This window comes from Phyllobates terribilis, unplaced genomic scaffold, assembly GCF_046119375.1.
Source record: "Phyllobates terribilis strain yellow unplaced genomic scaffold, ASM4611937v1 Scaffold_4__5_contigs__length_816908805, whole genome shotgun sequence".
Classification (NCBI taxonomy): domain Eukaryota; kingdom Metazoa; phylum Chordata; class Amphibia; order Anura; family Dendrobatidae; genus Phyllobates; species Phyllobates terribilis.
In genome coordinates, this window is record NW_027362764.1 from 804,731,550 (window position 1) to 804,754,080 (window position 22,531).

Below are 22,531 nucleotides of genomic sequence, written 5' to 3' on the forward strand. Positions count from 1 at the left end.
AACGTAACGATGGTCATTATGCCCAAAAAGTTCAATTTTAGTTTCATCAGACCACAGGACATGTCTCCAAAAATGAAGGTCTTTGTTCCTGTGTGCATTTTCAAACATTAATCTCGCTTTTTTTTGTTTCTTTTGGAGTAATGGCTTCTTCCTGGCAGAGTGGCCTTTCAGCCCATGTTGATACAGTACTTGTTTCACTGTGGATATTGACACAATCTTACCAGCTTCCGCCGTCATCTTCACAAGGTCTTTTGCTTTTGTCCTTGGATTGATAAACACGTCGGACCAAAGCACTTTCATCTCTGAGACACAAAACCCGTCTCCTTCCTGAGCGGTAGGATGGCTGGACATTCCCATCTTGTTTGTACATGCATATAATTGTTTGTACAGATGAACGAGGCACCTTCAGGTATCTTGAAATTGTACCCAAGGATGAGCCAGACTTGTGCAGTCCACAATGCTCTTCTTGATATCTTGGCTGATTTCTTTAGACTTTCCAATGATACTACACAAAGAATCAGTGTGTTTCAGGTGTGCATTAAAATACATCCACAAGTGTGTCTCTAATTAACTCAGATGTTGCCAAAAAACATGTCAGAAGCTTCCAACCACATAACATCATCATATGAGCAGTCCAGAATTGTTTAAAGGCATAGTAATCTTAGTGTATGTAAGTTTTTGACTTTGCAGTAAGTAATAAAAATGCCTTAAAACATTCTCTCTCTCTCATTATTCCGGCATTTGGCAAATATTAAAAATGATGGTAATCCTAATTGACCTATAACGGGAAATGTCAGATATTAAGAAAAACATTATATGTGTCTTTATATATAGTGTATGGAAACTTCTATATAAATTATGGTATATCACCTCACTCGGCTGCCTCCGGAAGTAAACTCAGGAACCGTGTTTTCTCTGCAGGCTTTATTATGTGGCATAAAGCCTTGCAGCTTCAGCAAAAATAAACACTGGCAAAACAACAAATCAAAAGATTGATGCTAGCACAGTCCACAGCAGTGTGGGATTTGCCACACAGGTTGTAGTCCCAGAATTCAGCTCCTCTCTGAGCTGTGGCCTTTCAGTCTGGAGTCTTTGCCACTCCAAACTCAACAACAGAAAAAAAAATGGTGACTGAGCATTTAAACCTTGCCCAGCCACACCCCGAGGTGGAGGTATGAGGAATGACTTCCCTCCCATCTCTATGTCATTCCCATAAAACTACACCCTTTAACAGAGTAAACCCCCAGCATATAACATGCTGGCAGAAAGTCTATTGGTTTCAGTTCACACAGACCAGCAACCTGTGTGACACATACCTCCCCTCATATTTCATACCAGTGACTCTGTCACATATTCCCCCCCTCTGCCCAAAGCCGGGGGTTTGGGCACCTTCAGACACCAAGCAGGGAATTCTGGAAAGGGCATCAGCATTAGCGTGTAACTTCCCGGGTCTATGCTCCACGTGAAAAACAAAGTCTTGGAGACCTAAGAACCACCTTGTTACTCTGACATTCTTACCCTTCTTTTCCCTCAACCACCTCAAAGGAGCATGGTCTGACACCAATTTAAACTTTCAGCCAAGTAGATAATATCTTAGCGTGTCTATGGCCCATTTTATGGCTTAGCATTCTTTCTCCACAATGGCATAATTTTTCTCACAGGACGAGAGCTTCCGGCTCATATACAGGATGGGATTCTTTTCCCCATTTATCTCCTGTGACAGCACAGCTCCTAGGCCAGGGGTCCTCAAACTGCCCTTCTCCCCCGCTTGCTCAGGGCCCCGGCAGGCGGATACTTACCTCTCCCCGTGCCTCTGCAGATCCGCTGTCTTCCGTGCTCTGCGCTTCCTGTGACGTCTCAGGTCAGAGGGTGCAGTGACGTCTTTAGACCGCGCCCTCCCGAGTGCCGTCACAGGCAGCGCAGAGCGGGATGACGCCGCCGCGACGCTGGAGTCCAGACCAGAGTAGAGCAGCGGCAGCAAGTGAGAGGTGAGGTGAGTATTGGATTATTTTTTTTTTTTTAATGTATGGAGGCATAGGTCATTATATGGGGGGTGACATCCTGCAAGGGGCATTATATGGGGGGGTGACATGCTGCATGTGGCATTATATGGGGGGTGACATGCTGCATGTGGCATTATATGGGGGGGTGACATGCTACATGGGGCATTATATGGGGGGATGACATGCTGCATGTGGCATTATATGAGGGGGTGACATGCTGCATGGGGCATTATATGGGGGGTGACATCCTGCAAGGGGTATAATATGGGGGGGTGACATCCTGCTTGGGGCATGATATGGGGGGGTGACATGCTGCATGTGGCATTATATGGGGGGGTGACATGCTGCATGTGGCATTATATGGGGGGGTGACATGCTGCATGGGGCATTATATGGGGGGGTGACATGCTGCATGGGGCATTATATGGGGGGGTGACATCCTGCATGGGGCATTATATGGGGGGTGACATCCTGCATGGGGCATTATATGGGGGGTGACATCCTGCAAGGGGTATAATATGGGGGGGTGACAGCCTGCTTGGGGCATTTTATGGGGGGGTGACATGCTGCATGGAGCATAATATGGGGGGGTGACATGCTGCATGGGGCATTATATGGGGGGGTGACATGCTGCATGGGGCATTATATGGGGGGTGGCATCCAGCATGGGGCATTATAAGGGGGGAACAGCCTGCATGGGGCATTATAAGGGGGAAACAGCCTGCCTATTGGGAACATTTACCTGCCCATTGAGGACCTATGCTGCCTATTGGGAATATTTACCTGCCTATTGGGGACATTTACCTGCCTATTGGGGACATTTACCTGCCTATTGGGGACCTATGCTGCCTATTGGGGATATTTACCTGCCTATTGGGGACATTTACCTGCCTATGGGGACCTATGCTGCCTATTGGGGATATTTACCTGCCTATTGGGGACCTATGCTGCCTATTGGGGATATTTACCTGCCTATTGGGGACCTATGCTGCCTATTGGGGATATTTACCTGCCTATTGGGGATATTTACCTGCCTATTGAGGACCTATGCTGCCTATTGGGGACATTTACCTGCCTATTGAGGACCTATGCTGCCTATTGGGTACAGTTACCGGTTGATTTAACTTTACTTGTTCTTCATTTTAAATATTGTATTTGTTCCTGTATTGTTTTTTTTACTACAAAATAAGATATGTGCAGTGTGCATAGGAATTTGTTCATAGTTTTTTTTAAAAACTATATTCCGGCCCTCCAATGGTCTGAGGGACCGTGAACTGGTCCCCTGTTTAAAAAGTTTGAGGACCCCTGTCCTTGGCCAACCTCTGAGGCATCTGTCTGGAGCACAAACTCTTTAGTTAAGTCTGTTGCGACCTGGACTGGCTACTTACAGAGTGCCAGCTTCAGCTGTTGGAACGCCATCTCAGTTTTTGCCATTGTTGATTTTGTGCCTTTCAGAAGGTCCGTCAGTGGTGCGGCAACCATGGCAAAATTTGAGATAAACCGCCGGTAATATCCCACGATTCCAAGAAATGCTCTCACCTGCTTCTTGGAGAGCGGTTGTGGCCAGTTCTGAATTTCTTCGATCTTATTGACCTGTGGCTGCTTAATTTTGCCTCTCCCGATGACGTAGCCTAAGTACTTGGCCTCCTCCTTCCCAATGGCACATTTTCTCGGATTTATCGTAAATCCTGCATTCCTTAGGGCATCCAGAATCGCCTGTATCTTTGGCAGATGACTAGCCCAGTCTGGGCTAAAGACGACAATGTCATGAAGTTAGGCTGCGGCATACTTCTTATGTGGGCCGAGGATCCAATCCATGTCCCTCTTGAAGGTGGCTGGTGCCCCCTGCAGTTCAAAAGGCATTTGGGTGTTCTGGAAGCTCCCATCCGGTATTGAGAAAGCTGTTTTCTCCTTGGCCCTCTGGGACTTGGGGATCTGCCAGTAGCCCTTCGTCAAGTCGAGAGTGGTACTATATCTCGCAGGTCCAAGCCTCTCGATGAGTTCATCGACGCGGGGCATCGTTACAAAATCTCCACTCCCCATCCGGCTTTGGCACGAGAATGATGGGACTCGGCCATCCGCTCTTTGATCCCTCTATCACGCCGAGGTCCAGCATCCTCTTCACCTCGGCTGAGATTACCACACGGCGGGCTTCAGGAATCCTATAGGCTTTGAGGTTTACCTTAACATGCACTTCCGTCAGCACATCATGCTCACGACCACCTGCGTACACCCCGGCAACTCCAAGAACAGATCACGGTTCCGTTGCAGCAGTTCTCTACATTGTTGCTTCTGAGTCTCTGCTATCGTGATGTCCTCGATTTTAGCTTTGGGACTGGCTCCCAAACAAGAAGCCCCCAACGTTTCCCGACCTCGCCATGGTTTGAGCAAGTTCACATGATACACTTGGTGCGGCTTTCTTCGGCCAGGCTGGTGAATTTTATAGTTTACTTCGCTGAGTTTCTCCAGCACCTCATACGGGCCTTGTCACTTGGCCAGGAACTTGCTCTCGACGGTTGGAATAAGCACCAGAACGTGATCCCCAGACTGGAACTGCCTCAGCCTCGTCGAACAGTTATAGACCCTTACCTGGGCCTCTTGTGCCTGGAGTAGATGAGCCTTCACGATAGGCATCACTCTCGCCATTCTCTCCTGCATCTGGGCGACATGTTATATGATGCTCCGGTGTGGCGTAACCTCGGCTTCCCAGGTTTCCTTGGCAATATCCAGGAGCCCTCGTGGATGTCATCCATACATTGGCTCAAACGGGGAGAAACCCGTAGAGGCTTGTGGGACCTCTCTCACCGAGAAGAGCAGGAATGGTAGCAGGTAGTCCTAGTCACGACTGTCCTTCTCTATGACTTTTTTGAGCATTGCTTTTAAGGTTTTATTAAAGCGCTCCACCAGGCCGTCTGTTTGCGGATAGTAAATGGAGGTTCGCAGCTGGGTAATCTGAAGGACTTTACACAGCTCCTTCATTACCTTGCTCATGAAAGCGGTTCCTTGGTCCGTTAGCATATCCTTCGGCAGTCCGGTCCTGGCAAATATATGAACAAGTTCTTGGGCTATGCTCCTACTCGACTAGTTCCTCAGTGGCACCGCTTCCGGGTACCGGGTCACATAGTCCATGTCCACTAGGATGTATTGGTGGCCCCGGGACAATTTGAGTAAGGGCCCCAAGAAGACAATGGCAATCCCCTCAAAGGGGATTTCTATCACAGGTAGGGGGACTAAAGAACTACGGAAGTGGGAAGAGGGGGCGGTTATCTGGTAGGTGGGGCAGGACCTACAATAGTTCAGGGTCTCCCGATAACACCCTGGCCAATAAAACTTCCTCAATATTCTCTCCTGAGTCTTCTCGACACCCAGGTGTCCTCCCAGAACATGTGAATGGGCCATATTTAATACTCTCTGTCAGTATGACCCTGGAACTAACAGCTGCTCCACTATTTCATCACCCCTTGGTTTGGCCACCCGATGCAATAACTCCCCCTGGACTGAGAAGTGTGGGTATCTGGTGTCTGCTCCCGACTCTTGAGCAAACCCATTACAGACAATAACATTGTCCCATGCCCCCTTCAAGGTCAAGTCCCGAACTTGAGCAGACCCAAAGTTCTCTCCTGCCACCTCTGCCTCTGTCACTATCTCGTCTTCGTTGCCGGCAAGGACACACAGTGGGAACTCATCCCCTTCAGATGTCGACTAGGGTATTTCCCTAGGGACCTGGATTTTGTCCACACGACTCAGTCCGGTTCCTTTCCCCCACAAGTCCCAGAACACTGGTAAATTGCGCCCCAATATGACGGGGTGCATCAGGTCCTTAACCACCCCGACCTCGTGGGATTGGGCAACACAGTCTGTTCCAACTGTCACTCTAGCCACAGGATAGTCCTTGGCGTCCCCATGTATGCAGTGAACGCCGACACTCTTGGCAGAAATCAGCTGGTGGGGAAGGTTGGCACTTATTCGGGTCACTAGACTCCCTGAATCCAACAGTCCAAGTACCATCACCCCATTAACGGACACAGCACATGCCTGCGGCCCCTCGCCGGGTCGACAGTCCATACTGCAGGCTGGATAAGCATAATAGGAGACCCGTCTGCCTAGGCCACGTGTCCAGGGTTGTGACTGTTATGTTCTGCTACCAGAGCTAAGGAAAGAGAGGAGATCTGTCCCTACGATAGAACTCAGCTTAATCCCTACGATGTAACAGGGGACCTGATCCTGCGATCAGACCTGCTAAAGTCCTAAGCTAGTCTGTACGGAGACCTATAGATGTGGGGAAGGAATCCCTACAAGTACTAAGGACTGGGAGGAAAATGGGACACCTCCTAACAGAAATAGTAGCAGACAGACGAACAAACAAAATATAAAGAACACAGAGGTCCGTAGACCAAGCAAACTAACAGAGTTAGATACAGAGCACAGGCTAGCTAGAAAGTAGTTATACAATGAAGTCCAGCAAAGCCAGAAGGGCGGAGCAGGATTAAATAGGCCAACAAGGTCAAGTGACCAGCAAAGGAAAAAACCTAAGAGCAAGGTTCTAACAGTACCCCCCCTTCTAAGAGGATCCTCCGGATCCCCTAGGACCAGGCTTATCAGGAAATCTCCTGTGAAACGCTCTGATAAGTCTGGACGCGGAAACATCATCCGACCTCACCCAAGAGTTATCATCGGGTCCGAAACCTTTCCAGGCCACAAGATACTGCAAACTACCTCTATACCGTCTAGAGTTAAGGATGCGAGAAATTTCATATTCCCCGTCCTCCACCACCGGAGGAACAGAGGCAGAGGCGTCACAATCCGATACAACAGCTTTTTTCAACAGAGAGACATGAAATACCGGATTAATTCTCCAGGAGGTAGGAACCTCCAACCTAACAGCAGATTGGTTGACAACCTGAAGCACCTTAAAGGGCCCTACAAACTTGGGACCCAATTTCTTAGAAGGAATCCTCAACCGCAGATTCCTAGAGGACAACCAAACCATGTCACCAACAGCGAACAAAACCTCCTGTCGTTTCCTATCAAAGTAGTCTTTAGATTTTCTGTTGGCCTCCTGAAGATTACCACGCACATCCGTCCAAACTCTCTCCAAATCACCGGAAAAATTCTCCTCCTCAGGCACGGCAGATCCCAACTTGGAGAACGACCCAAACGACGGATGTCTCCCAGAACAACAAAAAAAAGGCGAACAACCAGCAGAAGAAGATGTATGATTGTTCAGAGCAAATTCAGCAAGTGGCAGAAACTCAGACCACCCCTCTTGATTGTCTGCCACAAAACAACGCAAGAACTGCTCAACATCCTGGTTTTTCCTTTCTGTCTGGCCATTAGATTCAGGATGATATCCGGACGAGAACGACAAATGAACTCCCAACCTGTCACAAAAGGCACGCCAAAAACGAGCCACGAACTGAGGACCCCTATCAGAAACAATGTCAGTAGGAACGCCATGAAGTCTGACAATTTCCTTGACAAAGGCCTTAGCGAGAGTTTTAGCGCAGGGCAGTTTGATGAAGGGAACCAAGTGACACATCTTGCTAAAACGGTCCACGACCACCCAGATGACAGTAAAACCCTCAGAGGGGGGAAGGTCAGTTATAAAGTCCATAGCCAAATGTGTCCAAGGAGCACTGGGAACCTCCAAAGGACAAAGCAACCCCGCAGCAGGAGTATGTGAGGACTTAGATCTAGCACATATAGTACATTGACGCACCCACTTAATGACTTCCTTCTGCCATCCAGGCCACCAAAAACTGCGACCCACCAGTCTCTTGGTCTCAGAGATTCCGGGATGACCTGCCAACCGAGATTCGTGACACTCAACAAACAAATCTCTCCTAAAGGTCCCAGGCACAAACAACCTCCCATGAGGAGTGTTAGATGGGGCATTCTCCTGTGCTTTAAGAATCTCATCTTCCAAAACGGAGTCCAAAGCAGCTATCACAACACCTTCTTGTAAAATGTTCTCCTCTTTCTCAGCACCGACTATGGGAGAAAAACTGCGAGACAAGGCATCCGCCTTAACATTCTTAGTACCAGGGATGTAAGTAACGGAGAAATTAAACCGCGAGAAAAACAGTGCCCACCTAGCCTGACGGGCATTCAGGCGCTTGGCAGCATCAAGATATATCAGATTTTTATGATCCGTAAGAACCTGAACGGGAAATTCCGCACCTTCCAAGAAGTGGCGCCAGTGTTCAAATGCGAGTTTAATAGCCAATAATTCCCGATTACCAATATCGTAATTCAGTTCAGTCTCCGAAAATTTTTTTGAAAAAAAGGCACAGGGATGTAATCCATCCCCGTTATCCTGAGACAATACTGAGCCAACCCCCACAGAGGAAGCATCAACCTCAACCAAAAACGGCTTAGTCACATCAGGCTGCATAAGGATGGGAGCAGAGGTGAACCTCTCCTTGAGATACACAAAAGCTTCAATGGCCTCAGAAGACCACTGAACCGCATCAGCACCTTTCCTGGTGAGATCGGTCAGAGGTTTGACAATACTAGAAAAAATTTTTATGAATTTTCTGTAATAATTGGCGAAACCTAAAAACCTCTGTATCGATTTCAAACCAATAGGCCTAGGCCATTCCTGTACAGCCTGAACCTTAACCGGATCCATCTCAAAACCTTCGCTGGAGATAATGTAACCCAAAAAACTAATTCTCTGTACAGCGAACTTACATTTCTCCAGCTTAGCAAAAAGCGAATTGTCCATTAATAACTGTAATACCTCACGTACGCTCCGCCAATGAGACTCCAGATCCGGCGAATAAATCAAAATGTCATCCAAATACACAACCACATTTTTGCCGATCAAAGGTCTAAGGATGTCATTAATAAGATTCTGAAAAAATGCAGGAGCATTAGTAAGACCAAAAGGCATAACCAGATTCTCAAAATGACCCACAGGAGTGTTAAAAGCAGTCTTCCATTCATCACCCTCCTTCATGCGCAACAGATTGTATGCCCTCTTAAGATCAATTTTAGAGAACCACTTGGCCCCCATTAACTGGTTAAACAGATCAGGAATCAATGGCAGTGGGTTTGGATTGCGTACAGTAATTTTGTTAATCTCACGAAAATCCAGACAAGGACGTAAACCGCCGTCCTTTTTTTTTACAAAAAAAAATCCAACCGCCACAGGAGACTTAGAGGGCCTAATGTGACCGGCGGCCAAACTTGTCTGTATGTATTCCTCCAAAGCCTTCCTCTCAGGAATAGTAAGGTTAAATAAACGACTTTTAGGAAGAGTCGCTCCAGGGACAAATTCAATAGAACAATCATAGTCTCTATGGGGAGGCAAAACCTGCGCTCCTTCTCAGAAAAAACTCTCCAAAAATCCTGAATAGGAACAGGCAATTCTCCCCTATCCAAAGCTGCAATACGCCCGTTACAACACTTGTCATAACATTTATGGCTCCAGGATTTAATTTCACTGGTAGACCAATCCAGTACAAGATTGTGAAATTTTAACCAGGGCAATCCCAATATTACTGGAGAAGGCAAGTTATTCAAAACTACCAAATCCAATTTCTAATGGTGAACACCATTAATAGTGAGAGGAAATTCACAGACCTTGAGAGTAATATTCTTCAAAGGGGAACCATCCACAGAAACCACAGCAATGGGGGATGATAAAGGTTCGGGTTTTAAATTGAGTCTTTCCAAAAATCCCCCATCAATTACATTCAGAGTAGACCCACAATCAACAAACACCCGAAATTCCATTAATTTTTTCTGAGCAATCGTGGAAGCAGCTAAAAATACACCCTTGGAATTTAAACAGGCAATACGGGCATGACTGACCATTTTTTTTTCTTTCTTCATACGAAGCTCACAGCCTTTAATCAAATGACCAGATTTTCCGCAATAGAAACACAAGCCTTCAGAAAATCTACGGTCTTTTTCTTGAGAGCGAGGTGCCACCGATCCAATCTCCATCGGTTCACCACTGTTAGTACACGCATTCTCATAACCAGAAACTGACATAGCAGAGGATTTGCTCTCATTAACCCTTGCACGCAGTCTCCTATCCACCCGTATAGCTAATTGCATAGCCTGTTGCAAATCTTCAGGTGTAGGATAAACAATTAGCAGGTCTTTAACCCTTTCATTGAGCCCAGCAAGAAATAGACTTTTCAGAGCAGAATCGTTCCACCCTGTTTGAGTAGACCAACGACGGAAATGAGTACAATATTTTTCCACATTACCTGATCCCTGTCTCAAACGTCTTAACTCAGTCTCAGCTGATGAGACACGGTCAGGATCATCATATAATAGCCCCAAAGCAGAAAAAAAACTATCCACTGATCTGAAGCATCTATCACTAGGTTGCAAAGAAAAGGCCCACTCCTGAGGCTCTTTGCGCAAAAGTGACATTATGAACCCTATGCGCTGGGATTCATCCCCAGAGGACTTGGGTCTCAAATGAAAATACAATAAGCAAGCATTTTTAAATGAAAAAAATTCTCGGTGTTCACCAAAAAATAAATCCGGCAAACATACCTTAGGCTCCAAGAAATGTGCTCCAGGACAGTTACTCACGTGCTGACGGAGCTCGGCCACCTCCAGAGAGAGTCCCTGCAGGCGATGAGCCAAATCCTGAACCGACACCATGATGGAACAGAAAAATCTTTCCTTAGAGAATTTGCAGGCTGGACTTACTGTTATGTTCTGCTACCAGAGCTAAGGAAAGAGAGGAGATCTGTCCCTACGATAGAACTCAGCTTAATCCCTACGATGTAACAGGGGACCTGATCCTGCGATCAGACCTGCTAAAGTCCTAAGCTAGTCTGTACGGAGACCTATAGATGTGGGGAAGGAATCCCTACAAGTACTAAGGACTGGGAGGAAAATGGGACACCTCCTAACAGAAATAGTAGCAGACAGACGAACAAACAAAATATAAAGAACCACAGAGGTCCGTAGACCAAGCAAACTAACAGAGTTAGATACAGAGCACAGGCTAGCTAGAAAGTAGTTATACAATGAAGTCCAGCAAAGCCAGAAGGGCGGAGCAGGATTAAATAGGCCAACAAGGTCAAGAGACCAGCAAAGGAAAAAACCTAAGAGCAAGGTTCTAACAGTGACACCGCCAACAGACTATATCTTTCACAGCGGTCCTTCCGGCACCTTCCGTGGGAGTAGGACGCCCCCCAGTGGTGGCTCTTCCGTGGTGAACCCATCCCCTTTTGGGTATCACAGTACGGAGAAGTGACTATATCCGGCTTCCTGAGGGATTTCTCAACCACCTGATACCTCTCTAACTGGCCGATGAAGTCATCTGCGTTCTGGGGATCGCCCTGGGCAACCCAGGTCTGTACCGACTCGGGAAGGGAGTTCACGAATCTATCAATAACAACACGCTCGACCATCTGGGCCAGAGTGGAGGACTCTGGCTGTAGCCACTTCTGAACGAGATGCAGTAGGTCAAACATCTGCGTGCAAAGGGATTTGTCACTGGCATACTCCCAGTGGTGGACTCGTTGGGCTTTCACCACCATATTTACTCCTAGGCGTGATAAGATATCTGTCTTTAGCTTGGCACATTCCTTGGCATCCTGCAGTGCCAAGTCGTAATATGCCTTTTGGGGTTCACCAGACAAATATGGCGCCAGAACCTCTACTCACTGTTCTGATGGAAGTCTCTCTCGATCAGCCACCCTCTCAAAGACAGTCAGAAATGCTTCTACATCATCCCCGGGGGTCATCTTCTGCATGGCCCGTCTTACCGCCTTTCTGACGTGGGACTCATCAGTCGGCCCCGGGGGTGGGGCGGTTGACCTGCTCTGGATGGCGTCCACCAGAAGCTGTATCTGTTGTTGCTGCTCCTGCTGATGCTGCTGCTGTGCCTTTTGCTGCAACTGGATCTGTTAAAGCAACAGTTTGGTCGTCTCCTGGTGCTGCTGTTGACTCTGCAAGTGCTGCTGGTGCATCTGTTGTTGGCCCTGCACCAAGTGCTTAATGAACTACTCCATGTTGCCGGATTCCTCTGGCAGGCTGCCAGACTTCTCTGGCTGGCTGGCGGCCTTCACCCAGAACATCCACCGGTCTCTGTGGCAGGTACATGTGTCCTGGAATCTTGCCCGCATTCTCCACCAACTGTGGTATATCACCTCACTCGGCTGACTCTGGAAGTAGACTCAGGAACCGTGTTTTCTCTGCAGGCTTTATTATGTGGCATAAAGCCTTGCAGCTTCAGCAAAAATAAACACAGCCTTACTGGCAAAACAACAAATCAAAAGATAAATGCTAGCACAGTACACAGCAGTGTGGGATTTGCCACACAGGTTGTAGTCCCAGAATTAAGCTCCTCTCTGAGCTGTGGCCTTTCAGTCTGGAGTCTTTGCCACTCCAAACTCAACAACAGAAAAAAATATGATGACTGAGCATTTAAACCTTGCTCAGCCACACCCCGAGGTGGAGGTATGGGGAAAGACTTCCCTCCCATCTCTATGTCATTCCCATAAAACCACACCCTTTAACAGAGTAAACCCCCAGCATATAACATGTTGGCGGAAAGCCTATTGGTTTCAGTTCACACAGACCAGCAACCTGTATGACACATAGCCCCAGAGCATAACAGAGCCTCCTCCATGTTTCACAGTAGGGACAGTGTTCTTTTCTTGATATGCTTCATTTTTCCGTCTGTGAACATAGAGCTGATGTGCCTTGACAAAAACTTTCTTTTTTGTTTCATCTGTCCATAGGATATTCTCCCGGAAGCTTTGTGGCTTGTCAACATGTAGTTTGGCAAATTCCAGTCTGGCTTTTTTAGGATTTTTGGTGTTCTGCTTGGTCGTCTCCCATGAAGTCCACTTTGGATCAAACAAAGACGGATGGTGCGATCTGACACTAATGTTCCTTGAGCTTGAAGTTCACCTTTAATCTCTTTAGAAGTTTTCCTGGGCTCTTTTGTTACCATTCATATTATCCATCTCTTTGATTTGTCATCAATTTTCCTCCGGCAGCCACGTCCAGGGAGGTTGGCTGCAGTCCCATGGATCTTAATTTTCTGAATAATATGTGCAACTGTAGTCACACGAACATCAAGCTGCTTGGAGATGGTCTTATAACCTTCACCTTTAACCACTTCGCGCTAGAGCCTTTTTTTGCCTTCGTGACCGGGCCAATTTTTTCAATTCTGACCACTGTCACTTTATGAAGTAATTACTCTGGAATGCTTCAATGGATTCCCCTGATTCTGAGACTGTTTTTTCATGAGATATTGTACTTCATGATAGTGGTAAAATTTCTTCGATATCACTTGCGTTTATTTGTGAAAAAATCGGAAATTTGGCGAAAATTTTTCAATTTTCAAACTTTGAATTTTCATGCCCTTAAATCAGAGAGATATGTCACACAAAATAGTTAATAAATAACATTTCCCACATGTCTACTTTACATCAGCACAATTTTGGAACCAATTTTTTTTTTTTTGTTAGGAAGCTATAAGGGTTAAAAGTTGACCAGCGATATCTCATTTTTCCAACAAAATTTACAAAATCATTTTTTTAGGGACCACATCTTATTTGAAGTGACTTTGAGGGGCTTTTATGACAGAAAATACCCAAAAGTGACACCATTCTAAAAACTGCACCCCTCAAGGTGCTCAAAACCACATTCAATAAGTTTATTAACCCTTCAGGTGTTTCACGGGAATTTTTGGAATGTGGAAGAAAACAATGAACATTTAACTTTTTTTCACAAAAATGTTACTTTAGACCCAATTTTTTTATTTTTACAAGGGTAACAGGAAAAAATGGACTACACAATTTGTAGTGCAATTTCTCCTGAATACACTGACACCCCATATGTGGAGGAAAACCACTGTTTGGGCGCACGGCAGGGTTTGGAAGGGAAGGAGCGCCATTTGACTTTTTGAATATAAAATTTGCTTGAATAATTAGCGGACACCATGTTGCATTTGGGGAGCCCCTGATGTGCCTAAACAGTGGACACCCCCCACAAGTGACACCATTTTGGAAACTAGACCCCTTAGGGAACTTATCTAGATGTGTGGTGAGCACCTTGCACCCCCAGGTGCTTCACAGAAGGTTATAATATTGAGCCGTAAAAATAAAATTTTCACATTTTTCCCACAAAAAAATGTTTTTCATCCCCCAATTTTGCATTATCATAAGGATAACAGGAGAAATTGTACCATGAAATTTGTTGTGCAATTTCTCCTGAGTACGCCGATACCCCATATGTGGGGGAAAACCACTGCTTTGGTGTACGGCAGGATTCGGAAGAGAAAGGAGCGCTATGTTGGCTGGGATAGGTTGCAGACACCATGTCACATTTGAAACAGCAGAAACCCCCACAAGTGACCCCATTTTGTAAACTACACCTCTCAAGGAATTCATCTAGGGAAGTAGTGAGTATTTTTTAATTTTTAAATTTATACCATTGGGCAGTGAAAAAAGCATAATTATATTTTTACCACAAAAAAATGTTTTACCCTCAGATTTTACATTTTCACACAGGGCAATGGGTAAAAATGGTGCCGAAATGTGTCACACAATTTCTTCTAAAAGTGGCAATACCCCATATGTGGCTGTATCGTACCGCTCAGCCATACGGCGAGATCTGGGAGGGACGGAGCGCTATTTGACAATTGGAGAACAAATTATTGTAGAATAGGCATTTGGATTTGGAAGCACAAAATTTTCTGAATTTCTTTTGGGGGGCAAGGGCCATTTCGCTTTTCCAGAGTCTTTCTGCTACCAGTAACTTGGAAGTCCCTTATATTTTTAACAGATGACGGACCTGAGTGGTGACTAGCTTTTCTTGGGGACTGAGTTGAAGATTTTATTGGGAACATTTTACGTAACGGCGCTCTATGCTGAGCACTTACATCGGGGTTTCCATCTAAATTTCCAAGTGATGTAATTCAGATGAAACCCCTGCGGGATCCATTCACTGTAATGAGGCAGCAGAGTTACTCTGGACTCCATCTGGCCTCTGTTTAGCGGTGTCCTTTTTTTTCAGAAGTGCACAAAACTGTGGCCAACCGCACTTTTATGCACGCCTAAAACAAATGACACCGTGGGATCCCAGGCTAGACGCCGTCCACAGTGTCCTATATCTGCCTCATTACAGGGAATTTTCCGTCATGGGTTCCTTCTGAATCACGGATTTCAGAGATTTACACGGAAACTCTGGTGTAAGTGCTCAGCGCAGAGCGCAGGATAAATGAGAGCAGAGCCTTACTGCGATCTTTGGGAGACATAATAAACAAATCAGTAGCAGGTGAAGAATTGGTTTTATTTATTTTTTACGCCATTCCTCGTGCGGTATAAGTGTTGAGATTACTTTATTCTTCGGGTCAGTGCGATTACAGAGATACTAGATTGATATTGGGTTTTTATGACTGACAGCTGTCACACTCTAAGAGACGCTTTTTTTTACAAAATCTAGTTTTTGCATCGCCATATTTTGAGAGCTATAATTTTTCCATATTTCGGCCGACAGAGTCATTGATGGCTTGTTTTTTGCGGGACGAGTTGACATTTTTATTGGTACCATTTTTGGGTAATTGACATTTTTTGATTGCTTTCTATTCCGTTTTTTGGGAGGTAAAATTAACAAAAACCAACAACTCAGGAATTGTTTTTTGAGGGTTTTTTTTATGCCGTTGTGCGTGTGGTAAAAGTGATAAGGCAGCGTTATTCTTCGGGTCGGTATGTTTACAGCGATACTACACTTACTGTATATTTTTTTTATGTTTTGGCGCTTTTACACAATAAAACAATTTTATAGAAAAAAATATTTTTTTGCATCGCTTTATTCTGAGAGCTATAACTTTTTTATTTATTTTTTGCAGAACAAGATGACGTTTTCAGCGGCACCATTTTTATTTCCATTTTGCTTTTTGATTGCATTTTTTTCCACTTTTTGTTTGGCGATATGATGAAAGAGCATCGTTTTTTGCTCCGTTTTTTATTTATTTTTATTACGGTGTGCACAGAAGGAGTTAATTAGGGTGACAGTTTTATAGATCGGGTTGTTTCGGACGCGGCGATACCAAATATGTTTACTTTTTTTGTTTTTGCATAATTATACGGATTTATTGGTTTAATATTTTATTTATTTATTTTTATTTATTTTGTGATTTTTTTTAACAGTTTGAAAACATTTTTTTGACTTTTTTTCCATTTTTACTTAGTCCCTGTATGGGCCATTAATTTTTATTTTTCTAAACACTGTTCTCATGCAATGCAATAGACATGTATTGCATTGCATGAGAGCTCTGCTGACAGTTTCACACTGTCTGTCTCCTGCTAGACTTCAGCTGCAGGCTGACCCTAGCAGGACACCATATATGGCAGATCCGGAGGCGGTCATGTGACCTCCGGCTGCCATAACAACGGCAGGTTCTGGAAGACATCAGGGGGCCGTCGGAGAGGTAAGTGGACGACCCCCTCTCCTCTATCTTCTAAATACCGCGATCACTATAGATCGCGGCATATAGAAGATAGAAAAGGGTTAACATCATTGGGACCTGATCCAATCAGATCCCGATGATGTCCCCTGTCAGAGCTGTCGCTTTGAACCGCAACCACAGCACTTGCAGGACCCTGGGGGTCCTGAGGGCTGCAGGACCACCGACCGTTCATAAACGTCGGCGCTGCACAGAGCCCAGGCAGCGCCGACGTTTATGTACAGTGGGCGGTCGGGAAGCGGTTAAAGACACATAGAGCAGGGCCATAGTAACGACATATTCCCATTAGAAAGGAGAGGGTCTCCATTACTGTTTGCCTATGCAGTGACTGCAATGGCTGTCAAAAATTTGGAGGCACTCCAATGCCCCTTGGAGAGGTAGAGGTTAGAGAACCTCCTAAAAACAATGTTCCCATTTTTAGGAAGTGGGTCTCCCATAGTGTTTGCCTATGCAGTGAAGCAACGGCTGCCAAAAATTTGGAGGCAATCCAATGCCCCTTGCAAAAGGCGTAGAGGTCAGAGAGCCTCCTAAAAACAATGTTCCCATTATTAGGAAGTGTGTCTCCCATAGTGTTTGCTTATGCAGTGAAGCAATGGCTGCCAAAAATCTGGAGGAACTCCAATGCCCCTTGCAAGTGACGCGCCCCTGGGCCTACTTGGTGTAGCGTTGCGCACGCGGGGACTACCCAGAGCCGGGCCTGTTGGGGGTAGTAGTCTCGTGGCGGTGACCCGGTCCGTGCCCAGGGAGTCAAACTGTGTGGCTGAGTATTAGCAGTAGATGTTGGACGACTACGCCACCCGTTGAATGCAACTATGGAGCTGCCGCTGCAGGGCAGACCGCTGAGGCCGGTGGAAGGATTGTGCAGCGTGGATGGGATAACCCCCAACGGGAGGGGTATGGCCTCAGGGCAGCCGACGTGGATGATGGGGGTAGCAGGAACCACTCAGAGACGATGCGGTGTAGTTCAGGGTCTTTACTGGTGACAAAAATAGACCCTCCCGGAGTACTGGCTAGCGGTCGGGGCCTGGTCAGTCCTTGAACAGATGGGATCTCCCCTGACCAGGCGGAGTTGTAGGCCTCCCCAACTAGTTGTACTCTACTGGCTACCTTGCTAGAGGCGGGTAAAAGTAGCCCACGTCCCTGAGTGTACCGTGTGGTGCTCACCCGTATGGCCGGTGACTCGGGGCCTTCTAGTGGCTTCCGCTCCACGACGGCGGTGCTGGTCCCACGCGTGTGACCGTGCCTTCGGGTTTCTTGGCCAGAGGACCTGAAATCCCCTGCCGGTCGGTTTCTGCTGCTGGGTAAGGATTAGTCCCCACAGCCTCGGACTCCGGGTCCGGTGGTAACTCTTCAATCAGGGCGAGCTCTACAGCTGCCAGCCCCTGATTCCTTTTAGCACGACTTCCCCAGAGCTCCTGATCTCTCTTTCCTATAGCTGCTTCTCCTCTTCTCTCTCTACTCTTTTTTTCTCTCTAACCCTGCCTCAGCCCCAGTTTTATATAGGGGAAGTTCTTCCCCTCCCAGGACTGGGCAGGAGGTGTGGCATGCATAGGATTCCTGACCAAGAGACCTCCCACCTGCTCTCAGACATAATATTGCTATTACTGTGGAAACCAGACCCCTGGGGTGCCACATTCCCCCCTAGTGAAATTTAGTACTCCGGGACTAAACATACTTTTGTAAACATAACAAGGTATAAACAATAACGTTCTGGTAGAGACAACACATAAGGTGGTCACGGCGTGTCCGCAACCGGGTGTAACATTTGAGGAAAACAAAGGTGTCCATTTCACCAAAACAGGGAGACGTAACCAGGTAGGGGTCTGTCCTGCCCCGAGTCCTTATCAGTCTTTTAGTCCGTCCTGGGTTACGCTCCAACTATATGCACAAAGGATTCCCGGTAAATCCACCAAAGACTCCTACAAATAACTAGAAACACATAATTATACACAAGCAACAATAAACAGGTAAACATTAATAAAATAGCTTGAACATTTAGATCCTCCACCGTATGGGCAACTGGCCTCTAGTGACCCTAGTGGACCTACGGAGCTGGCTGACTGGTCCTGAGTAGTGTTGAGCCACCCCCGTAGTGTTCGAGTTCGGTTCGGTTCGTCGAACACCCGTGTGTTCGCCGAACTGTTCGTCGAACTGTTCGTCGAACACCTTCGAACACCGTTAAAACCAATGGCAGGCAAACAAAAACACATAGAAACACATAGAAAACACCTTCAAAGGTGTCCAAAAGCTGACAAACTGCTCAGAAGACACAACTAACACATGGAAAAGTGACAAGTACATATAGTCATGCGAAAAGAAAAGAGGTGGAGGAGTAAAAGGAGGGGGAGACACAGATATAGGCATGTCATGCCCTTCTAAAATCCAAAAAGTGAGAAGCCGAGACGGCCAGTCCGCTCCTGCCCGTGCCACCTCCGTGTCGCCGGGTTTGTGCCAGAGCCGCGGTGAACCCTGACGGCCAGCCCCCCTCTCCCAATACTGGTGCCTGTCCGCTGGTGGGTCGAGAGAGCCCCCCTGTGGTGGAGGCAGCTCTAAGCTTTTTAATTTAAATTGTCCCTCTAATTTGAATGAATACACTTTAAATCCATTTACAAGGATCTATTGGAGGGCAAGTCTCATGCCAGCAGCCGCGTAATTCCAGCTCCAGTAGCGTCCACTAAAGCTGCTGCAGTTAAAAAGCTTTTATAAGGATCGAGCTCGGCTGTCCACCGCAAGGCATCCTAGTGCCAGTCCCAGCCCCTATGCCTTGGGGTGCCTCCTGATGCTCTTCACTAAGTATCCCGTGGTCCCGAAGCATTTCCTTTGAAAAAATTAAGTGTCCAAACTACAGGTGGTGTAGCTTGCTTAACAGCCGGGATAATCCGCTGACTAGCAGACACTGCTACTAGGCACAAAGTATTTCCTGGGCTAGATGCAGTTAAAAATTTGTAAGTAGATACTCTCGTTGGATGCTGAGAAAGCATTCCATAGAGTCTCCTGGCACGCCATATATGATTCTCTTAAAAAGCTTGGGGTAGGGGTCTAGGGGACCCTTTTATAGCCAAAATCACGGCCCTGTATCACAATACGTCACCTAGGCTGAAGATGAATGGAACTGTAGCACCGAGGGCTCGGTTGCTACAGACGTATTGCACCTCACCCAGAGGTGTGATATCTCACTCTCAGATAAGGATGGAGTGTGGATCAGGACCCGACACCTGCATGCATTACACCACATTGCCGTGGGGCAGGGCGACCAATATGCCCCTGAGATGGGCACGACAGTCCCTGTCCCTGGCTGGAGTGGGGGGAGGGAACACTGAGGAAGGGGAACCCTGCAGTGCAGGAGCAGGGAGGAAGCAGTTCCTGGGTGCATTGAGAAGGGAGTATAAAAGGTGGGCACCATCTTAGTTCAGTGCAGAGAAGTCTGAGCAGAAGTGGCAGGGAGCAGGGGCTCTGCATGAGCTCTGCTCCGGAGGCGGGCCTAGTAACAGAGGCCCAGGCCTGCAAGAGGGAGAAGGAAGGAAGAGGAGCGGAGAAGGCTCCAGGAACGAGGAATGAAGGGATCCCAGGGGTGCGGACGGGCGAGTCGCCACCGCACGCCCGAATCCACCTGCGTGGAGGGGTCAGGCCAAAGGGGGAGACCGGTCCCCGAACTAGTGGAGGCAGGAAACGACCCTCAGCTAGAAACCGGAGGCTCTGACATTTTATGTGGCGCAGCCCCTTGCTCCACCCGCTAGGAAGGCACCACATAGGGTCAGGGAAACTGGCGCCAAGTTTACCAAGAGGAGGCCCGAGGCAGCCGGACAGAAGTGTTGGTAAGAAAGGCCAGACAAAGGACACACAAAGGGGGTCCTGTGAAGCGCTCCAAAGTTATCTGGGAGTTGTCTGAGCCCCTCACCTGGTGAGCACAGTACGACGTGGGCAGCCGTTACCTGCAGACATGGTCTGGATAATAAGAACTGTGAGTAAAGGCCCTGAACTGCATCACTGACTCCGTGTCCTTACTGCTGCTGCCCTGCACCATCACCCCCATCCTCCGCATACACTGCCCTGAGGCTATACTCCTCCCGTGGGGAGTTATGCTACGCTCTGCTGCACCCACAACACCAGCCTTAGCGGTCTGCCCTGTAGCGGCGGTTCACTCTGACCGCAATCCACGGGTGGCGTAGTCGGACATTTAAACATCAAAACCACATAAATAGTTCCGCCACTGGTTTGACCGCCCTGAGCCACGGAACCGGATCGCCGCCACGAAGACTACAACCACCAGCATCCACCAAAAAGGGTCCGGCTCCGGGTGTCCCAAGGCCCAGGGGGTGCGTCAGAACATTTTCATCACCTTTCACAATCACCAATGGGACAAGGCAGGGATGTCCTCTGTCCCCTCTCTTATACATCCTAGTGACGGAGCACCTGCTCTCATCAATTCGCCATAACCCCAATATTAGGTGGATTGAGGTACCGAGTACAAGTGCTCTCTATTTGCTGATGATGTCCTAGTATATATCACTCAATCACATATATCCATCCCTGCTGTTATGGCTGAAATAGATCACTTTGTTACATGGTAAAATTTTAAAATCAATGCAGCGAAGTCTGAGGCCCTCGATGTCTCCCTCCCCAAATCCATATAGGATTCCATCCAGTCCAACTTTCCCTTTGCCTGGCCCTCACAGGGTATCAAATACTTAGGAATTCCTATTCATAGAGACCTCTCCCATCTATGTTATCTTAATTTTGGGCCCTTTATTGAACAATTCCATACAGACCACGGTTGGCAAGTTGGAACTGTGAGATTCACTACGTGCACCACTGGTATTTTGTGGAAAAGCACATGTAAGATTCTGCAACAGTCTCTGCTGATACTCCTGCATGCGTGCATCCCTTTCTATGGCAGGAATAATTTCTGCAAATTTACTTTTGTACCGGGGATCTAACAGTGTGGCAACCCAGTAGTCAGGATTATTTCTAATTCTCACAATTCGAGGGTCATGTTGCAGGTAGTGCAGAAAAAAGGCACTCATGTGTGTTGCGCATCCAGGAGCACCAAGTCCCTGTTGTGTTGGTGGCGAGGTAACAATCATGCTTCCTTCCTCTGTCCTCTCCCCCCAACCTCGCACAACAGAAATGTGATCAAGGTCTCCCTCATCTGATGAGTCTTCCATCAGTTCGTCCTCCACTTCTTCCTGGGCTCCTGCACCTTCCTCACTAGTTTGGCTGCTACCATGCGCCCTGGTAAAATCATCTCCCCCACCCTCACATGCCTGCCGCCCTGGTGCTGCCGACCGTCTGGACCTTGCAGATGTTAGCCCTTCCGCATACAACTCCTCCTCCTCTACTTCCTCCACCTCCTCTTGTGCCACCACCTGACTCCGAATTCTGTTTAACATGTGCTCCAGCATGTAAATCACCGGAATAGTCATGCTGATAATGGCATCGTCAGCACTAAACATCTTCGTCGCCATTTCAAAACTGTGCAGAAGGGTGCATAGGTCCCTGATCTGAGACCACTCCTCCAGCGTGATTTGCCCCACCTCTGAATCTTGTTGGCCCAGGCTATACGTCAGAACGTATTGCACCAGGGCTTGTCGGTGCTGCCACAGTCGCTGCAACATGTGCAGAGTTGAATTCCACCGGGTAGGCACATCGCATTTTAGCCGGTGAAGTGGCAGGCCCAACGACTTCTGTAGAGATGTAAGTCGCTGAGCTGCGGGATGCGAACGGCGGAAGTGAGCACACAGCGACCGTGCCCTCTGCAGAAGGCCATCTAGTCTGGGATAGTGGGCTAAAAATTGCTGGACAACCAGGTTCAACACGTGAGCCATACAAGGCACGTGTGTGACATTGCCCCGGCGAAGGGCCGCACCCAGGTTTGCAGCATTGTCGCACACGGCCTTCCCTGGTTTCAGGTCCAGTGGAGACAACCATTCATGAAATTGGTTCTCCAGAGCTGACCACAACTCCTCAGCTGTGTGACTCACATTTCCCAGACATTTCAATGTAAAAACCGCCTGATGACGTTGAGCCCTACTGCCAGCATAGTAAGGAGGTGTGCAGGATCCCTTCTGCG